The sequence below is a fragment of the Triturus cristatus genome, chromosome 10, assembly GCF_964204655.1.
Source record: "Triturus cristatus chromosome 10, aTriCri1.1, whole genome shotgun sequence".
Lineage (NCBI taxonomy): Eukaryota > Metazoa > Chordata > Amphibia > Caudata > Salamandridae > Triturus > Triturus cristatus.
Window position 1 is genome coordinate 1183165921 of NC_140593.1, and position 26114 is coordinate 1183192034.

Consider the following 26114-nt stretch of genomic DNA (forward strand, 5'->3'; position numbering starts at 1 on the left):
TCCCCACTTTCTGGTTATCTACTATGATGGCAATGATTTATTACACTTAACTGGAGTTAAATTGGAAATTGAGATGAAGGAAACATTTTATATTTTAATGTCTAATCTAACAAATTTACATTTTGAGTTCTCAAATATTTGTCAGAGACAAAAGTGGAAGTGGTCTACTGTAAATGCTGCTAACCTTGAAAGTTCTCAAAGACATGAGAAGAAGGTAATGTCAGCATTCCTTTGTGATCATAAAATATCTTTAATTATTCATTTAAATATAAGAAATAGCAGGGCAGCACTGTACCGTCCTGATGTTGTACATTTTTCAACCCATGGAAATTATATTTTCATTTCAAGAGTACGAACTTGACTTAAAAAAAAAAAAAAAACATGATGTTGATGCCCTCGTACACTTTTAGGCGATGTGTCCCTTCTTTGCTTGGGGTTGATGTGCACACGATTGTGGCACACTTATGTTGTATTAAGTTGCACTGATACACATCCCTTTGTTCTTTCTTTTCTTTTTTCCTAGATATTCATCTGGAGCGATTTTCATCGTTGACCTGTTACCATACTGAGGGTGTACAGGCAATTGCCCAGACTGATATTGAGGGTATTTTTAACCTGTTTATGTAATTTTCACGTGCACCTTTTTTTAAAAAGAATATGGTCCTGATGAAGCGCCACCGACCCTTTGGGCGCAAGAGGCGCGAAACATGTTGGCCTTTGATCCATGATTCCTGGGTGTAATGTACCTTCAGGGTCAATTTTTTAGCAGTTTATTTCTGCTTAGGGTACATCTATATGATTCGCTGCATGATGACCCTCCATATTTTCACAAACTTGCACGCACCCCTTTTTTACCCTCTACACCGAACCCACTTTTTCACACACCCACATGCACCATCCGGCGGTTCTTAAAAGATCTCCGCTAAAGTGACCCTTCGGGGGCCCGTGGGGAATTGCAGCGCCGGCCCCACGAGGAGCAACCGCCCGATGATGAAGCATGACACCTTTCGGGGTGTGTGAGGGCAACAGAGGACATAGAGTGGTCTTCCACTGACCTGGGTGGGTTTTTAACTAGGAACTCTTTCACTCTCTTTTTGCCTCTTTTAGGGCTTGGGTGACTTTGTGCACCCGCCCGTAGGAACTTTGTCCTCCTGGTGATATATACTTAGTCTAGGGAGCATGGACACTGGACCTTTTTTTAGCTCCCAGATCCCCCCCTCTTTTTGTTATTTATATTTAGTACGGCGGTGCAGCCGTGGGATCATTTATCTGTAGTTCCTTTTCTTGGGGCACACAAGCCTTGATTATCATCACTTGGGTAATATATGAGTGCTCAACACGACCCAGATATGGCACTACCTGTCCACCATACACCTTACTACTGTTATTTTGGCAGCGATTTTGATGGGGCTGGTCCTCCACGGGCATATATAATGTTAATACATTCACATTTCTCACGTCGATACTCCCCCCCCCGTTCCATTAGTTTTAAATAACAGTACATTCCTAACCCTGCATGTCACGTGTAGTCTCACTATCATGCATATGTACTGCCAATACTATGAATATACCCTGGGATAACTTTTATACAAACTATCTTCCACATTTGGTGCGCATGGGAGACATTTCGATCTCATTTTTGGCGGTGCGATGGAGTGGCGTGGTTCCGTGTGTATTTGGCATTCCCTTATTGGGGTAGAGGGGATTAGTTTTCCTCTTACACGCACGCGCACCTCCTGAAATGTTATACGCATGCGCATCTCTTGTTGTTGTGAGCCCGGGACCCGGAACTAAAGTATCCCGTCACCAGTTCCCGTTACCTATTTAAAAGGCATGCACTGCCGGTGTCATATTCCCCCTGGCAGCCGCATGGATGGGGGCGGCACAGCTACGTGACTACCCGGACGGAATCTCCGTTAACATGAAGGACGTCCATGTACCCAGCTGATGGAGTATTCATCCTTTACCAGTCAGGTTAGCTCCGGGCATAACCAATGACTTCACCTATACAGCTTTTTTTCTTTGTTATTAAGGGTATATTTTCTCTATTGGGATTAGGAGTGTGATGTATTAGGTGAGATTTCGTTACCCTGGCCCATTATATGGGTTTTCAGCCCACAGTTTTTGACATTCCATACAGTGACTGCGGCTGGGTGTGATACTGTGTAAGATGCCGTACATGATGTTGATGCCCTCGTACACTTTTAGGCGATGTGTCCCTTCTCTGCTTGGGGTTGATGTGCACACGATTGTGGCACACTTATGTTGTATTAAGTTGCACTGATACACATCCCTTTGTTCTTTCTTTTCTTTTTTCCTAGATATTCATCTGGAGCGATTTTCATCGTTGACCTGTTACCATACTGAGGGTGTACAGGCAATTGCCCAGACTGATATTGAGGGTATTTTTAACCTGTTTATGTAATTTTCACGTGCACCTTTTTTAAAAAGAATATGGTCCTGATGAAGCGCCACCGACCCTTTGGGCGCAAGAGGCGCGAAACATGTTGGCCTTTGATCCATGATTCCTGGGTGTAATGTACCTTCAGGGTCAATTTTTTAGCAGTTTATTTCTGCTTAGGGTACATCTATATGATTCGCTGCATGATGACCCTCCATATTTTCACAAACTTGCACGCACCCCTTTTTTACCCTCTACACCGAACCCACTTTTTCACACACCCACATGCACCATCCGGCGGTTCTTAAAAGATCTCCGCTAAAGTGACCCTTCGGGGGCCCGTGGGGAATTGCAGCGCCGGCCCCACGAGGAGCAACCGCCCGATGATGAAGCATGACACCTTTCGGGGTGTGTGAGGGCAACAGAGGACATAGAGTGGTCTTCCACTGACCTGGGTGGGTTTTTAACTAGGAACTCTTTCACTCTCTTTTTGCCTCTTTTAGGGCTTGGGTGACTTTGTGCACCCGCCCGTAGGAACTTTGTCCTCCTGGTGATATATACGAACTTGACTTGCCAAACATATACAAAAATGTTTAGTAAAAAACAAAGGTTCCTTTTAGAGCCACCCTATCTGATGCCTAATTTTATTTTGTCTTATATACATTTTTATTTTTTACATTTCAATAAGTACTGCAGTACTTGCTAGATATTTTCAAGAAAGTACTGTGGCACATCATATGTATTTAAAAAATATATAAATCAATAAAAATACTTTTCCCTAGCTCTAAACTTGCTAAACTGCCTTGTGTCTTTCTATACATCACTAGAACAGTAATAAGCTATAGTTCACAATAAAACACAGAGCAAAGACCGAGTGTGGTATAAACAGTATAGCTGACAATTTTGTTTTGCAAGGGCTTTTCTTAACCATTACTCGTGCGTATTACTCCTTGAATATTGGTGTACTGATCCATCAAGTGGAGGCCAAGAAAAAGAAGGGTCCCCAAAAAATGATTTCTTATGTGTATTCCCTTAGCAATCTCCTGTTGCAGCTACAGAAAAAAAATGACTGAGTGGAATTACACCAAATTTGGTAAAAAGGTTCTACCTGTAGGTCTTGGACTCTAAGAAGCAAAGACCCACAATCTCAAAATTAAAACTACTATTTACTGCATCTATATAAGGTATATATCCCTTTTAAATCCGGTGAACGTAACACGTATGACACCGGGGTGTCCATATTACCAGTGCCTAAGCCCAGCTATGCTGCATGATGAGAGGAGGCAAATATTGTACATCAGTCCTCCTATTCACTTGTAGTATTAGTTAGAAGCACTACTTTTTCATATTTTCTCTCACTCATTCCTCTGTAGGATCAACACTTTCGGCTATTCTCTTGGGAATAAAAGGTTTTATCTCTAGCAACTTTGCTGAAGGCCACACACATTACTCACATTGTATGACTAGCAATGTGTGCTTTTAATACCACTCTTGTTAATATCACTCTGTGTGCTTTTTATAAAGTTTCTTGTATATCTATGAGCATTCCCTTAGAAGCATTGGCACTGATTATTTATCTTAGAAGCATGATCTGCTCTTAATAAAGAAAAGCTTACGTTTCAGGCTAAGTAGTGCACTTATATGTTTACATCATGTTTATTGTATATTTTGTTGTAGAAAATGTTGAGGCAGTTTTTCCTGACTAAGGCATACACGCCAAAATGCGCGTAGTGTTTCCATCTACCGCCAGCCTTTGAACTGCCTTATAGTTTATCCACATTTTCTCACATTTTAACTCTATGTCCAGTGATGTTATGTATAGTTTTTGTCATATTCATGTGTGTATGTATTTGTTCATTATAGACATATGATTATGTATAGGTTTTTCACAGACTTGTGGTTGTATATTGGTATGTTGTATATATGAATCACTGATGATCTAGAACATCAACCAAAAAAATGTATATAAAATTACTTATTTGATACACCCCAAAAAAAAGTTTTTCCTTATTATTGAGAAACCTTGAATGAACACTTCCTCTTTCAAAAGAAGATATACATTTTATGGTCATGTGTTTATGTCTATTAGAAAGCGTTTTATTCTGTTCTATGAAAGATGTATGAACATATATAGCCTGAAATGCTTTCCTTGATTTTATAACTTATACCTAACTTTTTGCCTTTACCCCATATGTAATTTTCCCTACAGCTAGCAAGTTTCATTGTTCACGGTAGGGGCCCCCTTCTTACCAAACTATTATTATTCGAATGCCATAATTCACTTAGATAGGAAAGAACGTTTTGTTTTCTAATAAGGGAGAGTATTTACAAGCCCCTTGCACCACTGGAGTGGCCCTTTTTGATCATCCGATGCTGCACAGTGCAGGCCCATATCTACAATACCACACAAAGTCACCTTGTGCGACTTTTCATGGTCTTGTAGATATGAAGTAAGGCGAAGCAGCGCAAGTCTCTGCCTTGCCTTACTCTGCATGAAAAAGGCGTTCCATGGGTGTTGCTGTGGGTTTTCCCACTCAACACCCATGAAATTTGATGCTGCACCAGGTTTAAAATATCAGGTAAACTTAGAGCAGACCCAAAGCCTTGTGTCTTCCTAGAGCAGACGTAACAAGGAGAAATGTTTACATTTCACCTTGTTTTTATCACTTTCCAGGTGTGCTGCATTCAGCAGCACACATTGAAAGAGGAAAAAGCCTCTTCTGATTGTTCATATGCAGGAAGGTGTCCCTTTTGCTGCATCATAAATAATATGAACTTTTTTTACACATTACATTTTGAACATTCTAAAATACTTAAGGGAATATTCACACAAATGTGGAATGCACCACCAGCACCAAAAATAATTATGTCCATCCAATGTAGTATTAAGTACAATTGAGGAGAACGCTTAATCGGACGGTCTTGTCCTCGCATCGCTACGGCACAGGAGCCTTGCACTATCAACAGTCCCTGGATACAGGGGGAATAGTTTCCACACAGGACCCCACTATTCTATAAAAAACGAATATTACCGAAGATTAGATTGACTTACGAAGCCCTGATGAAGTTCACACCAGTCGGACGAAATGCGTAGGCTGTTTGGCTGTAATCCTATTCTGAACAAGCTGATGAATTCCTCCTTGGAGTCTGCCATAAAATCAAACATTTTTGGTGCTGGTGGTGCATTCCACATTGGTGTGAATTTGAACATTAGTCTTGGAGACTGTTCCTTGGAAACAGTGAGAGCGGTGGATATGCACACCTCTTGTGCAAATCATCTCATACCTTGGGACTCTTTCTGGATGATTTTTGTGTGGGAGTTGCATCATAAGAATGCAAAAGTATAATTGTTGTGGCTTGCTGTTTCAAACTTGGGATTGTAACATAAGGGAATGTTCTTAACATTTTAAAATTGTAGCACATTTATTAAAAAAATGAAATCATTAACGTTACATTTTAATTGTATAAAGTTTAAAATCAAAATACTAAAACAGACAAAAATATATAATAGTAAAAAGGAAAAATATTTGTTCAAAGTTGTATAAATTAGATGTTATTACTTGTAAACTACTAAACACTAAGGGGTTGATTCCAATCCGGGTCGAACAGCTCTCCAAGAGCTGTTCGTAGCCATACCGTGCGACTGACTCGTACCCAGAGCCGATGAAGTGTGATGCACATAACTGACAAAAATCCGACCGAGACGTAGGCTGTGATTCAAGCTTCATTCTCCGTACGAGCCGTACCTCCGAATGCTGAACCGAGTAGCCTGGAAGCAGTATCCATAGCAGTGTCCGGCCGGCAAGTACGATGCGCACATCATATGCGCCAGATGGGTCGCCACGTACGGCACGTCACAGCATCCAGAAAAGAAGCATATCAGATATGATTTGCGTCAGAACTCAATCCGCGGCTACGAGACAGACCAGCTTGCAACGGGTACGAGACGGAGCAACAAGCAGCGTGTACAAGATGAACACATCATGAAACCCATCGCGCAGGTCATACAAGTACTGTACATCTATGACCGGATCAGGAACCGACGCGGACGGCGCAGACGATAAGTCAGACACCCACCACACAAACAAATGACACGTACCCGCAAAATGTCACACACACACAGGGATCCATATCCTGGCCACAAGCAGCAGGCCACCATAGGGGTTGCATGGCCAGCACCACTACCACCCCCACTCATAGGCCCTATGTTGCCCCTCACTACTGCCATCCCCACCCATAGGGGACCTGTTGCCCATCACTCCTGCCACCCCCACACATAGGGGACCTGTTGCCCATCACTCCTGCCACCCCCACCCATAGGGGACCTGTTGCCGATCACTACTCCCACCCCCACTCATAGGGCTTATGTTGCCCATCACTACTGCCGCCCACACCCATAGGGGACCTGCTGCCCATCACTACTGCCACCCCCACCCATAGGCTTATGTTGCCCAGTACTCCTGCCACCCCCACCCATAGGGGACCTGTTGCCCAGCACTCATTCCACCCCCATCCATAGGGACTATGTTGCCCATCGCTACTGCCACCCCACTCATAGGGGACCTGTTGCCCATCACTCCTGCCACCCCCACCCATAGGAGACCTGTTGCCCAGCACTCCTGCCACCCCCACCCATATGGCTTATGTTACCCATTACTACTGCCACCCCCACTCATAGGGCTTATGTTGCCCATCACTACTGCCACCCCCACCCATAGGGGACCTGTTGCCCATCACTACTGCCACCCCCACCCATAGGGCGTATGTTGCCCATCACTTCTGCCACCCCCACCCATAGGGGACCTGTTGCCCATCACTACTGCCACCCCCAACCATAGGGCTTATGTTGCCCATCACTACTGCCACCCCCACTCATGTGGCTTATGTTGCCCTTCACTCCTGCCACCCCCACCCATAGGGGACCTGTTGCCCAGCACTCCTGCCACCCCCACCGATAGAGCCTATGTTGCCCATCACTACTGCCACCCCCACTCATAGGGGACCTGTTGCCCATCACTCCTGCCACCCCCACCCATAGGGGACCTGTTGCCCATCACTACTGCCAACCCCACCCATAGGGCTTATGTTGCCCATCACTACTGACACCCCCACCCATAGGGCTTATGTTTCTCAGCACTCCTGCCACTCCCACCCATAGGGGACCTGTTGCCCATCACTCCTGTCACCCCCACCCATAGGGCTTATGTTGCCCATCACTCTTGCCGCCCCAACCCATAGGGCTTATGTTGCCCATCACTACTGCCACACCCACCCATAGGGCTTATGTTGCCCATCACTACTGCCACACCCACTCACAGGGGACCTGTTGCACATCACTACTGCCACCCCCACCCATAGGGGACCTGTTGCCACCCCCACTCATAGGATGGGTGAAGCGCCACACATCCATCATACACCAACATTAGGTATGTCAGCAAAATACATCCCCCTAACATCATGACAACAGTGTGTAGTCTGTGACAAATGCCCACAACAGTGAATATGACTTCGAACATACAATGTAACTACCATCACAAGTGTGACCAAAAACAGAGTGTGCCCTATACAAGGCTAGCATTACTAGCACTGTGTTAATGTAAAAATAACACCCCCTCACTGTGTAGAACAAACGTTAAGTGTGTAGTTCCAAACTGCAGCAAATGTTGAGCATTGTGGTGATGGGGTCGAAAACCCCCCTCATCACAGTGAGCAAAAGGTAAGTGTCATCATGGTCAAAGCTGCAAATGCCAAACAGCATGTATGATGTCTGGTCCCAACACATGAAACACTTTTGGGGCAAAGTAGTGGTTGTGTCCCATACCCACAGAGATGTGGTGAGGCTAACAGTGCTGTAAAACACAAACATACTCTCGCCCATGTGCAGACAAGCACCACCCATGGGGGCTGACAATGCATACAGTGTACAATGACACAAAAGCAGAAGTGACCATCACAAAGCATACACACATCTGGAAAATAGACACACAAATCAAAACAACCTGTATATACTGTAGGTGTCAGGTCACAAACTCCCATTCCATGCCAGCAATGGGACCTAACAACGAGGATGAATGTGCAGAATGATGTGATATTACTCACGGGGACAGCAGGGTAAATCACAAAAACAACATCCAGACAATGGCCCACAACAGCAATACCAATGCACTGGTGCAGATGCACAAACACAAACAGGCAACCGCACACTGCACATCTGACACAACATGTGTGTGTGTGTGTGTGTGTGTCTCAGTGTCCCCAGGCAACTACACAACACATGAGGGGAGATGAACCATAGTGACACAGATGTGGACACAGTGCCATACAAAATGAAACCATCAATGGTCCCCCCCTTAGTGGGCAATCAGGCATTGTGAGATGAGAGGGAGCACAACAGACACATGTGACACAAACTGGAATGAACAGCAACTAACACGGCAAGAGACTGACGCACAACAGCACTACCCCCAGGGACCAGACATTGGGGTGACACAAGCATGCATGCATGACACCTCCACAGTGCTGACAAAGGTAGATGTCGTACAAACTGTGAAACCCAGACATGTGTCCTGTGCCACAAACGTACATCACACTTATCACTCAGAATGGTCCGTCATCCATGGACAAATGGGAGTTAGGGGCCCATCCATGCAAACATTTACATCAGTCCACCCTCAACACCACACACCCTGAACTGCACCAATGTGCATCTGTGAAGCCCACATGGACAGGTGACATTGCACATGTGCCCATGACAAACACAGAAATATTGGGAGGAACTAAGGTGCACAGCCTCATCACACAAGGACAGTTTACAACCCTGGTGAATTACAAACATACTGCACAGTATGCGGTACATGGCCATGACGTCAAGGCTCACGTAACCTCCCGAATACCTGCCACAGTCCCAGGACAATGCAGAAGCCAAGGAGAACCACAAGGCACACATGCTGACAACTGCAAAAATTTCAGCCCTGAACCGGACAAGTGGGATCAGTCACACACACATACACATGTCTCAATCACTGAAAGGTACCCCCTAGGGACAACTACATGATATTGCGAACAAACAAGTGCCTTGGGGACCCCTGACTGTGTCCCATCTGCGTCTGACCACATCATCACCACTCAGAACAGACAAATCCCAATGAAGAAACACCAATTAACAGAAGTGTGTCATTTACCCACACATCTGGTAGCCCATGGCAAAGTTGTGGGATGAACACAGTAACACTCAGCAAGCATCAACAACAGGAACATGTCAAGGGAACACTGCATGTGTATGAAAAGGGATGAGGACACACACACACACTCACACAACACACAACTAAGGGTGGGCGTAGTTCGCGAAGTAGCACTTCGCGAAGCTACGCAAAGTGAAGTTCGCACTACGCGAGCTACGCGTAGCACTTCGCGAACTGCGTAGTAACACGTTTGCACTGTGCAAGATGTTGTTTTCAATGATTGCACAGTGCAGACAAGCAACCGGCACTGTGCAATCATTGAAAATGGCATCTTGCACAGTGCGAGCTGTAGTTTTCTGCTGCTCGAGTAGATTTTTACTCGAGCGGCAGCTTTCTCAACGCGAACTGGTAGTTTCTCATCGCGAGCGGTCGCGAGCATACGCGACCACTCGCAATGAGAAACCTGACCTCCTCGCGTTGGGAATCTCGCCGGGAGGTTTATTTTCCATGCTCGCGATCGCCAACTTGATGTTGCTGATCGCGAACAAGGAAAAAGTCTCGCCGGGATGTCGTTTTGCTTGCTCGCGGTCGCCAACTTGACGTTGAGGACCGCGAGCAAGCAAAAAATGACCGCAGCACTACGCAACACTATGCTACGCGTGTTCGCACTGTGCTACGTGCAGTTCGCGTAGTGCGAAGTAGCGCGAACTTCGCAAACTACGCGAGCGTAGCGTAGTGCTTCGCCCAGGCTTACACACAACATGGACCCAAGCAATGTCATGGAACAACGCACTTACTTGAGGGGACTCAACTCCTGTGGAAGCTCAGCTGTGCCAAACATAGTCCCTGCAGGTCTCAGTTCTGTCAGCAGAACACATGGTCAGTCAGCCATCAGTTACCATATAATGAAGGCTCTGGTCACAACAGCCTGGGTATGGGAGTCTCCCTTAAGTCATCTTCACATACTCAATACATATGTCCAGCATGTTGCACAGAGGACCCAGTTGCTCCTACACCAATGATGCCCACACTTACATGTCCAGTGGAGATGCGCCCACAGTCAGGGAAATTGGACAATGGGAAGCACATCATATGTGCATGTGTGCAAGCCAGAGATGTGACCATGCAAATGAAATGTTTACAGAGATGTCCACAAATTTTTTATCATGACACACCCATTTAGCTGCAAAGGATGATATGGATAACAACCAGAATAGGATACATATCTCATGGACCACATGGAGTCCCTCACATCAACACCTCAGTATTCAACATTGGAAATCAAACATTACAACTGCAAGGTCATGCTAAACATCAACAACATAATGTACAGCTAAATCAAAATCACAAGGATAAAGAAAAAAGCTTTATTCAGCAGATGAAAAATTCAAAGTCCTTTCAAAACAACGGCCAATGGGCAGTCCATATCCAAATGACAAGAAGTTAACTTGAGTGACAACTGTCAAACGTTGCTTGCCTGCACTGGTAAGGACAGGGGACAACCCCTTGGTGGGTCATACATGGGGGCAGGCCAGGCACAGCAGGGACAGGATCGGGACGCAGCAGAAGAAGGCAGGGAAGGGGTGGTGGATGCAGGAGAGTCACTGGCAACTGCAGTGGAGCTGACTGAAGTAGTGTGTGCGGTCACAACTGTGGGCCACAAGTCAGATGGGGTGTGTGCCGGCACAACTGCAGTGGGCAGGTCAGATGGTGTGGACTGGGTCCCCACTGCAGTGCCCAAGTCAGACGGGGTGGTCGTGGACTCCACTGCAGTGTCTAACTCAATGGGAGCGGAATGAGGTTCAGGTGAGGTCGGCAGGACAGAGGGGGGACTTGGTCACAGAGGAAGAGCTTCTGTGGGGATGGGGTTGCAGGTGAGGCAAGGGAAGGGGGCTGGGAGGGAGAGGTATCGGAGGACTGTGGAGTGGTTGTGGATGACTGTGTGTGTGTCTGCAAACCATCCTCTGTGAGTGTGGTATCAGTCCCCTGCGCTTGCTTGTGTGCACGCCTAGACCTTGGTTTGGGTGTTTGAGTGCTGCCCGTGTCTTTGGGTTTGTGAGAATGTGCAGGTGTGTGTGTGCTTGGGACAGGTAGGGTGCTAGGAATCGTGGTTGGTGCAGGGGTAGGAGGGGTGCGGGACTGTTGAAGGAGGGACACTGCTGCCATCAGGCAGGACAGAGGGGGGACACGGTCCCCACATCAGTGGTACAAACTGTCTGACCGGGGGTGGAAGAGCAAGTGGTATGGGGGAGGGCCTCAGCATTATGGGGATGGTGTATCTCTGGGTGAGTGAAACTGGAGCAGGGTGTGGCCGGGGAACCTGTGGAGTTGTGGCCTGGGGATGGAGGACTGAGACTTTGTCATGGAGTTGCGAGTGGGGGTGGGGTCTTGCTCTTCCGGCTCCGGGGGAATTGCGGGTGGGGGCCTCAGTCTGACTGCACCTGGGGAGGGTGCTAGGAATTGTGGTTGGTGCAGGGGTAGGAGGGGTGCTGGAGGAGGGACACTGCTGCCATCAGGGAGGAGGCCACGGACTGATTGGTCCTCTGTAGGTCAGACATGCCCGATAAAATGCCCTCCATGAACGACACCAGTTGTGTCAACAGACTGGTGTGTGCACGGAGGATACTCAGCATTGATGTCTGCCCTACATGGATATGTCAAAGCAAGTCCACAGACTCCTCACTAAGGGCAGCAGGGGAAACAGGGGCAGGGGGTGCGGTGCCTGGCACAAAGGAGACATGCTCCTGAACACGGGAGCCTTCACGGACCTCTGGGATGGGAGCCGATGGGAGGGTGGAGATGGTGGTGGTGGGGGCGGTGGTGGGGACAGCCTCACTACCTGGGGTTTGGTGGCTGCTGACACCCGCCTCAACAAGGGAGTCATCCTCCGAGCTGCTGTGGCCCTCAGCTGGGGTAGATGGTGCTGAGGACTCCTTGGTGTGGCTCCACTCGCCCTCCGTGCCACTGGATCCCTCCGACTCCTCGCCTTCTGTCCCAGTCAGGCTCTGTGGCTCCTCCTGGTCCGTGGAGCTGTCCCCTCCTGTGGCTGTGGATGCATCTGGATAGAATTAGGAAAAAAGAGAACAATATCAGTCACCTAAACTGACTGCACACACCACAGTGAGTACAGCACATCACAGGGCAAGCACTGGCATCATCATGTGAACACTGCTCAAAGTGCTCACACTGTTTAGAATAAGCCAATTGTCAATCTCACCATCAACCATGGCACTCATATCCCTCCTGGACTTGCACCCATATGTCTGTTGCATGTTGGATGCTAATACCCCAATGTGCCGACATGCACCACCTACACATTTGTTGGACATGAAAGTGAACATGTAGGATTATGTCACTATAAACACATCACATATCTTGCCACTGACTCAGTACAGGTGTCAGGATGAAGGGATGGGCAGAGTCTCATTTCACATGCTTGTGATACATGCCAGCAACACACACTATGATGTTCTCATGTCCTGATAGTCAATGCCACAATGGGGTGCATGGAGCACATTTGAACACAATGCAGGATCACTGATAGCAAGTTAAATGCCATGGCACTGGCATGCCTGGAAAGTCAGTCAACACTGTCTCCTGTCACAGGGGCAGGGCATCCAGACAACAACAGTATGCACTGTGTTACAATCATAGCTCATGGGTAAAGCAAACTCTGCAGCTGACAAGTGCACTTACCCATCCCCTGCAAACAATATATCCCGGATCCAGAAGACCCCACATCATACTCCCTGTACATGAGCACATCACAGTCTGCTGTGCATGAAACACAGCTGCCTGAAGTGCACAGTTGCATACACCATTGTCCACTGTCAAATGACCACACACCTATATGTCACACAGGTCTTGTCTCTCATAGTCACATCTCAGATGTCCTGCTGACCCTCAAACACATGAACACCAAAGGTGTATGGAAAAGGAAGCCACACCACAATGACACAGAGGCAGACACCTGAAGGCACATGTCACTAAGCACAACCCTGTAAGTTGATACACAGGAGTGGGATTACAGAGTGTTTCTAAATGCCCTTGAGTAGGCATGACTGCTCAGGTGTACTTGAAACAGTGTTTAGCCCTGGACAGTAATCAGGTGGCTAAGCAAGTGGGACACACTTGATATACATACTCCTGAGTCCTGAGGCACACAAATTGAAGTTCCCTGCTGCATGTGTTTGTTTGAAATACCCCAGCCACATGTTGCGAGTCAGACCAGCAATTCTAACACATATCAAGGGCGCACACAGATCACATGTCAGATCTCAGGCATTGTGTAAACAATTGACCCACCCATGAAACACACAACAGAGTCACGGTAACAGATGCTGTCCGGAACCTGAAGCATAGCTGACTGCAGGGACACAGTGCCCTAGTGACACAAGCAACAGACTGTAAGGTCCACAGCTGTGGATCAGATGAGGAGGGTGCATCACACAATTGAAGGACATGAGTATTGGACTACAAGACCTACGTAATGTGGAAATGTGACCAGGCCAAAAGACTGCAATTAGCATTTCAGACATAGTACACAGATTAGGCATGGACTTACCCCCTCCTTGCTGCTGTCTGGCCTTCAGCTACCCATCCAGGTCCGGGAAGACCACCACCAGGATCCAGAGGATGTGGGGGTCAGGGTCCGGTGTCCGCCCCTCCTGTGAGGAGGCAACAGCTTCAGCTGGACCCTTGCGATCCTCCGGGTCCAGCCCCAAAGGTCCTACCAACTCTTCTGGCAGTTGCGGATCCGTGCTGTTAGAAATGGGGGACTCTAGTTGGCAATGGCTGGCCACTGTCCAAGTAGGGACCCTTCTTCCTAAGTCAGAGTAAGCGGGCTACACCCTTTGATAACCCCTGCTCAACCCTGTGGTAACGTAGCACGAGCAGCTAGGCTTATCTCAGAGGCAGTGTGTGAAGCATTTATGACCATACACAGTAACACAGTGAGGAACACTACAAAGGGACACCACACAAGCAGTTATAAAAAATAAGTATTTTTATATATAGACTTAACACAGGACCAATACCAGTAAAAATCCTTAATACTAGGAAAATAGGGTTACTCTTAAAATGCTGCAAAAATGTTTCAAAGTGTGCAAAAAGGAGTTCAGTTCAAGGCAGTGGTCTCTACGACCCTTTTACTCACAAACTAACTGGATTCTGTAGAAAAAAAACCAAAATGTCGCTAAGGAGCTGTAGCGATGATTTTCCTCACGCGTGACCAGCGATGCGTAGAATCCTTGCCGCAAGGGAGGATGATGCGCTGATCTGTGTGCAGGACAAAGTGACAAACTTCTCCACTCTAAGTCGGCGATGTGTTGAAAACCTTGCCGCGAAGGGAGAATGATGCTCTGAGCCTGTTGCGTGTGCGATCTTTTTCGATGAAAAGAAATGGCGCCCCGCGAGGGAACGACGATCCTGATGAGATGCGATGAAAATGGCGAATGCTCGGCGTCCACGCTGCGATGTCATGAAGCGATGAACTCGATGTGATGATCTTTGGTTAGCAAGCACTTGGAGGCCCGCAAACATGCGATGCGATAATCTTCGGGTTAGCGAGCATTTGGTAGCCCGCAAACGTGTGATACGATGATGTCCGCTAGCTTGCACTCAGCGGCAGCAGCGCGATGATTTTCCTTACGCTCTTCAGCTGCGGCGGCTCGCTAACGGGCGTTTGCGACGATTTTCAGCACTCTCTTCTCCACAGTAGAACTAGAGGCCCTGGAACTCAAAGGAGCCTCACCTGCAGATAGAAATCCTCGCTGGGAGGAAACAGGAGGCTGGTGGTGGAGTCTGATGTGCCTGAGACTCCAGCAGGAGGCTAGCTCTCTTCTAGCCCTTGGGTGATTGCTGTAGCAAAAATAAAAGTTCCTTCAAAGTCCCTTTCCTCTTCTTCCAAATCCAGTAGTAACCCCTGCAGGCCAGTCCAAGAAACAGCACACAAGCACAAGGATAGTCCTCTCCTGGAGATTCCTTCAGTTACACGGACAGAGGTTCTTCTTGTTGTCCAGGAGCAATACGAATTGTAGGAGTTTCAGCACAGATATTTATACCCCAAAGGTCTTTGTTCTCAAAAGCTACAAGTCACTGAACCCAGCCAGAACCAGTTCTGACAAGTCCTGGAGCACTTTGTTTACCAGGCAACATCCTTCCTTTTAGAAAGAGGGGGTCTGCCATCAGACGCACAGTAGGAGTTGGAGCCAGCATTGTGGAGGGAAGGCCCAGCCCTATGCAGGTCCCAGGTGCAACTCCTCCCACTCATCTAGATGCAGATCTCTCTATTCACCACTGGGACACCTCACCCTGTCTCCTGGAATTCCCCAGCCCTGTCACTCCAGAACCAGACAGCCAATACACATAACAGCAGACACACAGGAATGCTTAGGCAAGAAAAGACGTACTTTCTAAAAGTGGTATTTTCAAACACAGAATATAAAAATAAACTTCACTAAAAGATGTATTTTAATATTCTGAGCTCGGGCATCCTAAATTTGTTTTTCTACCATGTTCTTTGGGTCAGTTAGGACTATAGAATGTAATAGTCAAACTGCTTATTCTGGCCTATGGAGAACAGTTAGCCTTACGTACAGTAGTTAAAAATGAAATTGGGTGTAATTCACTACCAGGACATGCTACACACATCAGGGCATGCCCTACCTTACAAATACAATACACCCTACCATAGGGGTGACTCACATGATGCCAAGGGTAGGTTTAGGGGCTGGGAAGTGTGTGCACTTCACAGCCAAGATGGCAGTTCTGGACTGCACACAGACACTGCAGTGGCAGGTCTGAGACACACTTTACAAGCTGCTTCTGTAGATGGCGCAAACCAGTGCTGCAGGCCCCCCAGCAGCATTTGGGTTACCAGCCCTGGGCACACACAGGCCACGCTACTAGGGACTAACAGGTAAACCAAATAAACCAATCAGGAATATACCAATTCACTGTCATATTTACAAAGGGAGAGCATATGCACTTTGGCACTGATCAGCAGTGGTAAAGTGCCCAGAGTCATAAAGCCAACAAAAACAGGTTACAACAAATCCAGGAGGAAGTCAAAAAGCTTAGGGATGACCCTGCAAAAAGGGCCATTTCCAACATGACTCCCTTCCAGCGAAAACGCTGGGGAAACCAATCACCACCTTGATGGGATTCCCTGCTTTGGGTGATAGAACACAAAACTGGCCCCTGACTGCAGGGGCATATTCCAGTTCTACGCCAATCTGAACCCTGGTGGATCCCTCTGTCTACACTCTCAGGGCCCACTAAGACAACCAATGGGGATCTCTTCCCCTCACCTGTGGACACCACCTGTGCAGCACCTAACCCTAGCTTGCTCACAGGTGTGTCCCAACAGAGAGACAGCAAGCCACAGTTTCCACGGTCAGTAGTCAGTGATGAGACCCAGGCCCTATACCTCTCAGGGCTCTCAAACCTCTGTGGCATTAAAGAGCAGGGGGCAGTAGCCCCAGGTGCCCAGCACCTTTTGTCCACTCTCCCTTCTGTCAGGTCAGGCATGCCACCCTGACTCTGAACCCGCAAGGGACTGCCTACCTATGGGACCCTCCCACCTGCCCACCAACTCCTCTGGGGACCATAAAGGGAATCGGTCACTACCATAGGCACTAAACTCAGCAAGGGACTCCCCACCTCTGAGATATTCCATAACACTTTCTCCATCCTCTTCAAATTCTCCAGAGCCACCCTCAGACCAACTACCCTCTTGGTAGTTGTACTGGGACTCCAAGAATCTCCATCTGTCTTGTTGCCAAAGCCTCAGGGATGTCTGCCAGGATAGCTGAGTCTCCTTCCTACTCACTGCTAAACCTCTCTCCTCACAGAACCTCCCTAGCTCCTCTAGACTGTAGGCCAACAGGTCCTCTATATAAAAAGTAGGTCTCATTTCAGCAAGACCCATTGTAGCAATAACTGGCAATGATGAATCAAAAATAGAACCAAAACCTCAAAAACGTACGTGATTATGTTATGGTCTGCACTCACTAGTAGTGTACACTATAATTGCTGTATGCGATCATAAATGCAAGTCCAGATCCTCACCGCTGACCACCAATGTTAGAAATGGGGGTCTCTAGTTGGCAATGGCTGGCCACTGTCCAAGTAGGGACCCTTCTTCTTAAGTCAGAGTAAGCGGGCTACACCCTTTGATAACCTCTGCTCAACCCTGTGGTAACGTAGCACGAGCAGCTAGGCTTATCTCAGAGGCAGTGTGTGAAGCATTTATGACCATACACAGTAACACAGTGAGAAAAACTACAAAGGGACACCACACAAGTAGTTATTAAAAATGAGTATCTTTATATATAGACTTAACACAAGACCAATAACAGTAAAAATCCACAATACTAGGAAAATAGGGTTACTCTTAAAATGCTGCAAAAATAGTTCAAAGTGTGCAAAGAGGAGTTCAGTTCAAGGCAGTGGTCTCAGCGACCCTTTTACTCACCAACTACCTGGAATCTGTAGCAAAGCAACCAAAATGTCGCTAAGGAGTTGTAGCGATGATTTTCCTCACGCGTGACCAGCGATGCGTTGAATCCTTGCCGCAAGGGAGGCTGATGCACTGATCTTTGTGCAGAACAAAGCGACAAACTTCACCACGCTAAGCCGGCGATGCGTTGAAATCCTTGCCGCGAAGGGAGGATGATGCGCCGAGCCTGTTGCGTGTGTGATCTTGTTGCGATGAAAAGAAATGGCGCCCCGCGACGGAGCGACGATCCTGATGCGATGCGATGCAATGAAAATGGCGAACGCTCGGTGTCCGAGCTGCAATGTCGTGAAGTGATGAACTCGATGTGATGATCTTTGGTTAGCGAGCACTTGGAGGCCCGCAAACATGCGATGCGATAATCTTCGGGTTAGCGAGCATTTGGCAGCCCGCAAACGTGTGATGCTATGATCTCCGGTAGCGCGCTCTTCAGCTGCGGCGGCTCGCCAACGGGCGTTGACGACGATTTTCAGCATTCTCTTCTCCACAGTAGAACTAGAGGCCCTGGAACTCGCAGGAGCCTCACCTGCAGATAGAAATCCTCGCTGGGAGGAAACAGGAGGCTGGTGGTGGAGTCTGATGTGCCTGAGACTCCAGCAGGAAGCTAGCTCTCTTCTAGCCCTTGGGTGATTGCTGCAGCAAAAATAAAAGTTCCTTCAAAGTCCTCTTCTTCCAAGTCCAGGCTGCATCCTTCCTTTCAGAAAGAGGGGGTCTGCCATCAGACGCACAGTAGGAGGTGGAGCTTGCATTGTGGAGGGAAGGCCCAGCCCTATTCAGGTCCCAGGTGCAACTCCTCCCACCCATCTAGATGCAGATCTCTCTATTCACCACTGGGACACCTCACCCTGTCTCCTGGAATTCCCCAGCCCTGTCACTCCAGAACCAGACAGCCAATACACATAACAGCAGAGCACACTGGAAGGCTTAGGCAAGAAAATACCTACTTTCTAAAAGTGGTATTTTCAAACACAGAATATAAAAATAAACTTCACTAAAAGATGTATTTTAATATTCTGAGCTCAGGCTTACTAAATTCATTTTTCTACCATGTTCTCTGGGTCAGTTAGGACCATAGAATGTAATAGTCAAACTGCCCATTCTGGGCTATGGAGAACAGGTAGCATTACAGTAGTGAAAAACGAAATTGGGTGTAATTCACTAGCAGGACATGCTACACACATCAAGGTGTGTCCTACCTTACGCATACAATACACCCTACCATAGGAGTGACTCACATGATGCCAAGGGAAGGTTCAGGGGCTGGGAAGTGGGTGCACTTCACAGCCAAGATGGCAGTTCTGGACTGCACATAGACACTGCAGTGGGTGGCACAAACCAGCGCTGCAGACCCACCAGCAGCATTTGGGTTACCAGCAATGGGCACACACAGGCCACGCTACTAGGGACTAACAGGTAAGCCAAATAAGCCAATTAGGGATATACCAATTCACTGTCATATTTACAAAGGGAGAGCATATTCACTTTAGCACTGATCAGCAGTGGTAAAGTGCCCAGAGTCATAAAGCCAACACAAACAGGTTAGAACAAATTCAGGAGGAAGACAAAAAGCTTAGGGATGACCCTGCTAAAAGGGCCATTTCCAACAGGCGCTTGTAGACCCCCAAAGATCGAACTGCCCGGGCGATGGTCAGCCATATCTCCTGCTTCTGGTGGGCATCAACCTGTGAGGATGACAAAGTTAAAAGTCCATTAACACACATGCCCCATATTTGTGCTGCACACAGTTGGATATACATGTTGTCATCACAAAGGAAAATGAGTTACACAGGTAGTGCACCCATGGAAAAGGACAAATGCCCTGCATGTCTGACATGTTAGCAATGCCTGGGAAGTTGAAGCTTGCACGTATGCACTTTAGCTGCAGAACACCTGTTCATTACATGTACCTACACACTTTGGGGGATGAAAGTACTCAGTGAGTATGCTTGCCACTGGTGTACACACTGCTAGTACTGCTAGTCAGACAAGATGCACAATTAGGAAGGCTGTGGACTGCAACCTAACCTGCTCCCCTGGTTTCCCATACAGATTGCTGTACTGTGGAAGGAGCCCGTCCAGCAGGGCCTGGTTCTCCTCCTCAGTGAAGGCTGGGGCCCTCTCCAGAGTACGTGCCATAGCAGTAGCCAGAGGATGCAGAGACAGCAGCAGTGATAGCAGGGATGTGGTCCAGTAGCATGTAGGGCACGCAAGTGAGCTCCCTGGGGGCCAGCCAGCCTTATATCTGTGCTGCAGAGGTAGACTCTGTGCCATGTGTCCCAAGTGATAGGTCCAACACGGTTGCATTTTATGAATCTGGCCAATCCATGGAAATGTACAACTTGTACACGTCTTCCGCATCGTTCAAATCTTCACCTTCATAAAACCCTAGTAATTGCAACATTGTTGTAGGAATCCAATTAAATTTTCAGCGCACGACTCGTACAAGTTATGAATCTGCATCCGTCTCCATGACAGTCCAGAGCCAATGGGTGCGCCCGGCTCGGTCAACTGACTGTCCAACGTGTAGTTTGAAAATACACATGCACCCGTCTCCATACGATTCAATGGCCAAGGCGTACGCCGGTCTCGGGCCATGCCTGCCCGACGCGTATGCATGATAGTCACTCGCATCAGACCTCATTGCAGTCAATGGAAAAGCGTAAGCACGGCTCGGTCCTGAACTGTGCAATGTTTACGCATAGTCACCTGTGTCGGACCTCATTACAGTCAATGGCTAAGCGTACGCACGGCTCGGTCCTGAAATGTGACACCAGCCAAGATGCGCTACAATGAGGCACATGGTCGGAGCAGGAGGGTGATTGAGCTGATATTTGGTCTCCTGAAAAGCCGCTTCCGCTGCTTGGACAAGACCGGAGGGGCCCTCCCATATGAGCCTGCAAAGGTGTGCAAAATTATCCTTATATGCTGCATGCTACACAACATGGCAGTGCGGAAGAAGTTGCCTCTCATCCAGGATGACGATGACCTACCTCCGCCACCTGTGGAGGATCCAGGCCTGGGACACGATGCCAGTGATGATGATGATGAGGGTGATGTCCGCTCACAGCTCATCAACAACTTCTTCACCTGAATGTGAGTTTACTGGGTTGTTATGTCAATGTATGGAGTTAGCCTGAAATGTGTTGTGGGTGCTGTGTTGCTGTTTGAGTGTGTCTGTGTGCCACTTGACTGGATGCGTGCAGTGATGTGTCCATTCAGGTGGTCTGTACTCCACAATAGTGTAGAACTGCTAACTTGTTTCTGTGTAGGTTTCTTGTGACATGTTTTGTGCATGTGTATTACATTTCTCTCCTGTTCTGCTGTGCTTTTGACTGTGTCTTGTGTCTGTCCTTCCCAGGGTACTTTGCCTGTTGTTTGGTCAACTCTGACCCCCATCACCCAGAATCCAACACCAGTGTGGGAGTTGTCAATTCCCATCAAGTGATGTGCCACACACCACTGGACTTCAATTCTCTGACACTTTGTGACCGTGTGTCCACTGTAAAGTATAATTACCTTGCACCTATTGTGGAATAAACATGGTACTGATGTGTAATGAACCTGTGCTATGCTTTGTTAGGTGCGTTGTCTGTCTTCCCACATCTGACTGACATATGCTTACCTCACCTGTGGACTTGTTACTACTGACTGTGGATAGGTGTTGTGTCTGTGCATACCAATGTATTTCAGGTCAACATCATTGTGTGGGATGAGTTACATGGACATGGTGAGTATGTGCCATAGTGGTGTGTCTCCCTCACATGTGTCACATCACCATGACTCACATAAGGGTGGTCACATTGTTGTAGTATTTGGCATGCACTGTGTTGTTTAGCAGATCAACATCTCCATGACACATGACAAGTTGGAATCACAACAGAGTCAAGTATGGTGTACTGGTGAGTTTATTTACAAACATGTGAGAGGATAGTGCACAGGATAGTGGGTGCTGTACATTGGGTTTTGAATCCAAAGTTTACAGTAGAGTTGGAAGTGTTGGTAGCTGGAATGCCTAGAGTAAAGTCCACAGTCATCTGCTACATTGGACCAACATGAACCCTCCATGTCATGTAGGCGAGTTGTGTCAGATACGACAAGGTGAATGGGTTGCGCACAAAGAACATTGTCCAGAACATGTTTAGAGGCCCTGGGGGATGTGCAGGGACATCTGTGTCTCACTTGTCCTTCTTTGGACGACCCCTCTTCTTCTTGGGGGGGGATCCTCAGCTGCAGGTGTCTGAGGTGCAGGGGACTCCCCGCCAGAGTCATCCTCCCTCTCTGTGGCACTGGCAGATGTTGTGGCAACTGATGTTGTGGCCACACAGGTAGGTGTGGACATGTTTGTGCTGATCTGGCAGAGGCATAGGAGTATTACCTGATGCACCGCAGTAAGTGCATCCCACTTTGCCTCCATGCGGGCATGGTGGGCAGCCTGCTCCTGTTGAATGACCTTGAGGATCCCCACTACCTGTCCAAATCCGCCGGTGCTATCCTGGTACGTATCTATGATGCGTGCCAGTTGGAGGTCATCATGCAGTCCAGACCCCTCTGCAAGGCGTGCCCTCTGCCTCCCACCCCTCCCAGCACCTCTGTCCACACGGGCAGGACCTGCGGCGGCACGCACAGGTGACACTGGGACTCCTTGGGTGTTGTTGCTGGTGGTGTTGTCTGTAGCTTCCTGGGGGTCCTGTGTCCCTGTGCTGTTGGTGTTCTGTGGCCTTGGTCTGTCTGTGTTGGTGGGGGTGCCCTGTCTGTTTCCAGATGCTGGAGGCGTGGGTACAGGGGGTGCAGATGTTGGTGCTGCTGGTGCTGCACGATGACTCACACCAGAGGAGCCAGGTTGTTCATCGTCGTCCGAAGAGGACAGAGACGGATCCACACCAGAGAGCTGAGGGTCCACCAGAGTCTGGGACAGGGACTCCTCTTCATTTGGTGCTGTGTCCCCAGCACCACCTGTGTTTGGAAGAGACACACAATGTAAGTTAGGTTTCTACAGGCATCAATGGTTCACATACATGACATTTTCTACTGTACGTCTGTATGCCTGCCTGTACACTGCTTTGTCCAGGGTTGTTACGGACAAAGAATGATACTGTTGTTGCACATTGCCCAGCCAAAATGAAACATTTCAATGTGCATGTCGAAGTGTGTGCATGCCCAGCTCATGTATAGATTTGTCTGTACATGACCACTACTACTAGGTGTGTCATCCCTGTACACATGTGAGCTTTAACAAGGACATACATGCTATTTCACTGAGGATATGTTGTAAGATTGAGGCATGTGTGGTAGCAGATATTGCTAGTCTTTGTGTGCCACATTGGTGTATTGGTGCGACATGGTCACAGTCCGGTATGCCTGTGATCTCTTTGGAGGAAGTGTTTTTTTGCAGTGTTCCTAGTTCCCATCTCATTTCATACAAGTGATGATGTCACCATCGTTAATGAGTCTGGTGCTGAGTTTTGTACATGCATATGTGATTTGCCGTGTCAATGTTCTCCATGGTGACATGGATTGGGCAAGGTAGCACTCTGGCTTTTCAATGCTCATGACAGTGAGGGCCGGTGGTGTTTGTGTTGCAGTGTGGCTGCTGTGAGTAGCATGTCTCCTCCAATGCAGTCCAGGTTAGACCTTGTGTCTACAGTGTCTATGTCAGTGAGTGGTGTGTTGTGTGAAGGGTGTATATGTTTCAGCACGATGTAGGAGTGGAATGCAGCTCACAACAGCACCGAGTGTGAATGAGACCATGCTATGGTGTCAGCTATATTGGTGTGTCCATTCCATTCGCTGTCAGATGTCCCCTGTCAATGATGTATATGTGAGTTTCTGTGTGTTTTGTGCAATGTACCATGTATGGCTCTCCACACTTGTCATCTGCAAAACACACCTCCCCAGCCCGGCCAAGGGGCACCCCTGGACACTGCATCACCAGACAATTAACTTAAGACAAATTCCTAAACTTGCTACTTTTGGTATTCACAGAATGCACTTACTACTTTTGGTATTCACAGAATGCACTTACTACTTTTGGTATTCACAGAATGGATTTAGGACTACTAACTTTACGTCCGCACTCGGGCCGGAAATTCCGGCCCGGAGGCGGAGCTTCCGGCCCGGAGGCGGGGCTTCCGGCCCAGAGGCGGAGCTTCCGGCCCGGAGGTGGAGCTTCCGGCCCGGAGGCGGAGCTTCCGGCCCGGAGGCGGAGCTTCCGGCCCGGAGGTGGGGATTCCGGCCAGTGGCGGAGATTTAGCCATGGCCAAAATCTCCACCTCTGGGCCGGAAGCTCCGCCACCGGCCCGGAAGCCCCGCCTCCAGGGCGGAAGCTCCGCCTCCGGGCCAGAATTTCCGGCCCGAGTGCGGATGTAAAGTTAGTAGTCGTAAATCCATTCTGTGAATAGCAAAAGTAGTAAGTTTATTCTGTGAATCACAAAAGTAGTAAGTTCATTCTGTGAATACCAGAAGTAGTAAGTGCATTCTGTGAATACCAAAATGGTACTAAGTTTAGGATTTTGTCTTAAGTTTGTTCTGTGAATCGGGCCCAATGAGTTTCAACATATGGTTGCAATGGCTGTGTGTGCCACCATGTTTTGTTTGGCCAGTGCATATGTGTGATTGTCAGCCACATCATTTCTCAGGCCCAGTGTCAGATATCTTGTCAGTCCATTCCCACTCCCTGCGAGGCGAGCATGGTTCAGTGTGAGCTTGATGGACCATGTGGGTGGGTGGGGAATGTCTGTGAATGCAACTCCCATCATACTCTTGGATACACCCCCCCTTCCCAGCATGCCCATACTTCCTTCCTTTTGACTCTGCTTCCCTGTGGGGGGGTGTGACAGCAATGGCAAGATGGCTGACTGTGCAGTCCTGGTGTTTGTTGGTGCCCAGTTCCCAGCAGGGCCTTGTGCTTCTAACAACAGAGTCCAGTGTCAGACATTTTGTCAGTCCATTCCCACTCCCTGTGAGACGAGCACGGTTCAGTGTGAGCTTGCTGGGCCATGTGGGTGGGTGGGGATTGTCTGTGACTGTAACTCCCATCATGCTCTTGGCTACACCCCCCTTCCCAGCATGCCTATACTTCCTTCCTTTTAACTTTGCTTCCCTGTGAGGGGGTGGGAGAGCAATTGCAAGATGGCTGAATGTGCAGTCCTGGTGTTTTATGGATGCTCAGTTCCCAGCAGTGTCTTGTGCTCCCCACAAGAGAGCCCAATGTCAGACATCTTGTCAGTCCATTCCAACTCCCTGTGAGGCGAGCATGGTTCAGTGTGAGCTTGCTGGGCCATGTGGGTGGGTGCGGAATGTCTGTGACTGCAACTCCCATCATCCTCTTGGCTACACCCCCTTCCCAGCATGCCCATACTTTCTTCCTTTTGACTGCGTCCCTATGGGGGGGTGTGACAGCAATGGCAAGATGGCTGACTGTGCAGTCCTGGTGTTTGTTGGTGCTCAGTTCCCAGCAGGGCCTAGGCTCCTAACAACAGAGTCCAGTGTCAGACATTTTGTCAGTCCATTCCCACTCCCTGTGAGGCGAGCATGGTTCAGTGTGAGGTTGCTGGGCCATGTGGGTGGGTGGGGATTGTCTGTGACTGTAACTCCCATCATGCTCTTGGCTACACCCCCTTCCCAGCATGCCTATACTTCCTTCCTTTTAACTCTGCTTCCCTGTGAGGGGGAGGGAGAGCAATTGCAAGATGGCTGACTGTGCAGTCCTGGTGTTTGTGGGTGCTCAGTTCCCAGCAGTGTCTTGTGCTCCCCACAACAGAGCCCAGTGTCAGACATCTTGTCAGTCCATTCCAACTCCCTGTGAGGCGAGCATGGTTCAGTGTGAGCTTGCTGGGCCATGTGGGTGGGTGCGGAATGTCTGTGACTGCAACTCCCATCATCCTCTTGGCTACACCCCCTTCCCAGCATGCCCATACTTCCTTCCTTTTGACTGCGTCCCTGTGAGGGGTGTGACAGCAATGGCAAGATGGCTGACTGTGCAGTCCTGGTGTTTGTTGGTGCTCAGTTCCCAGCA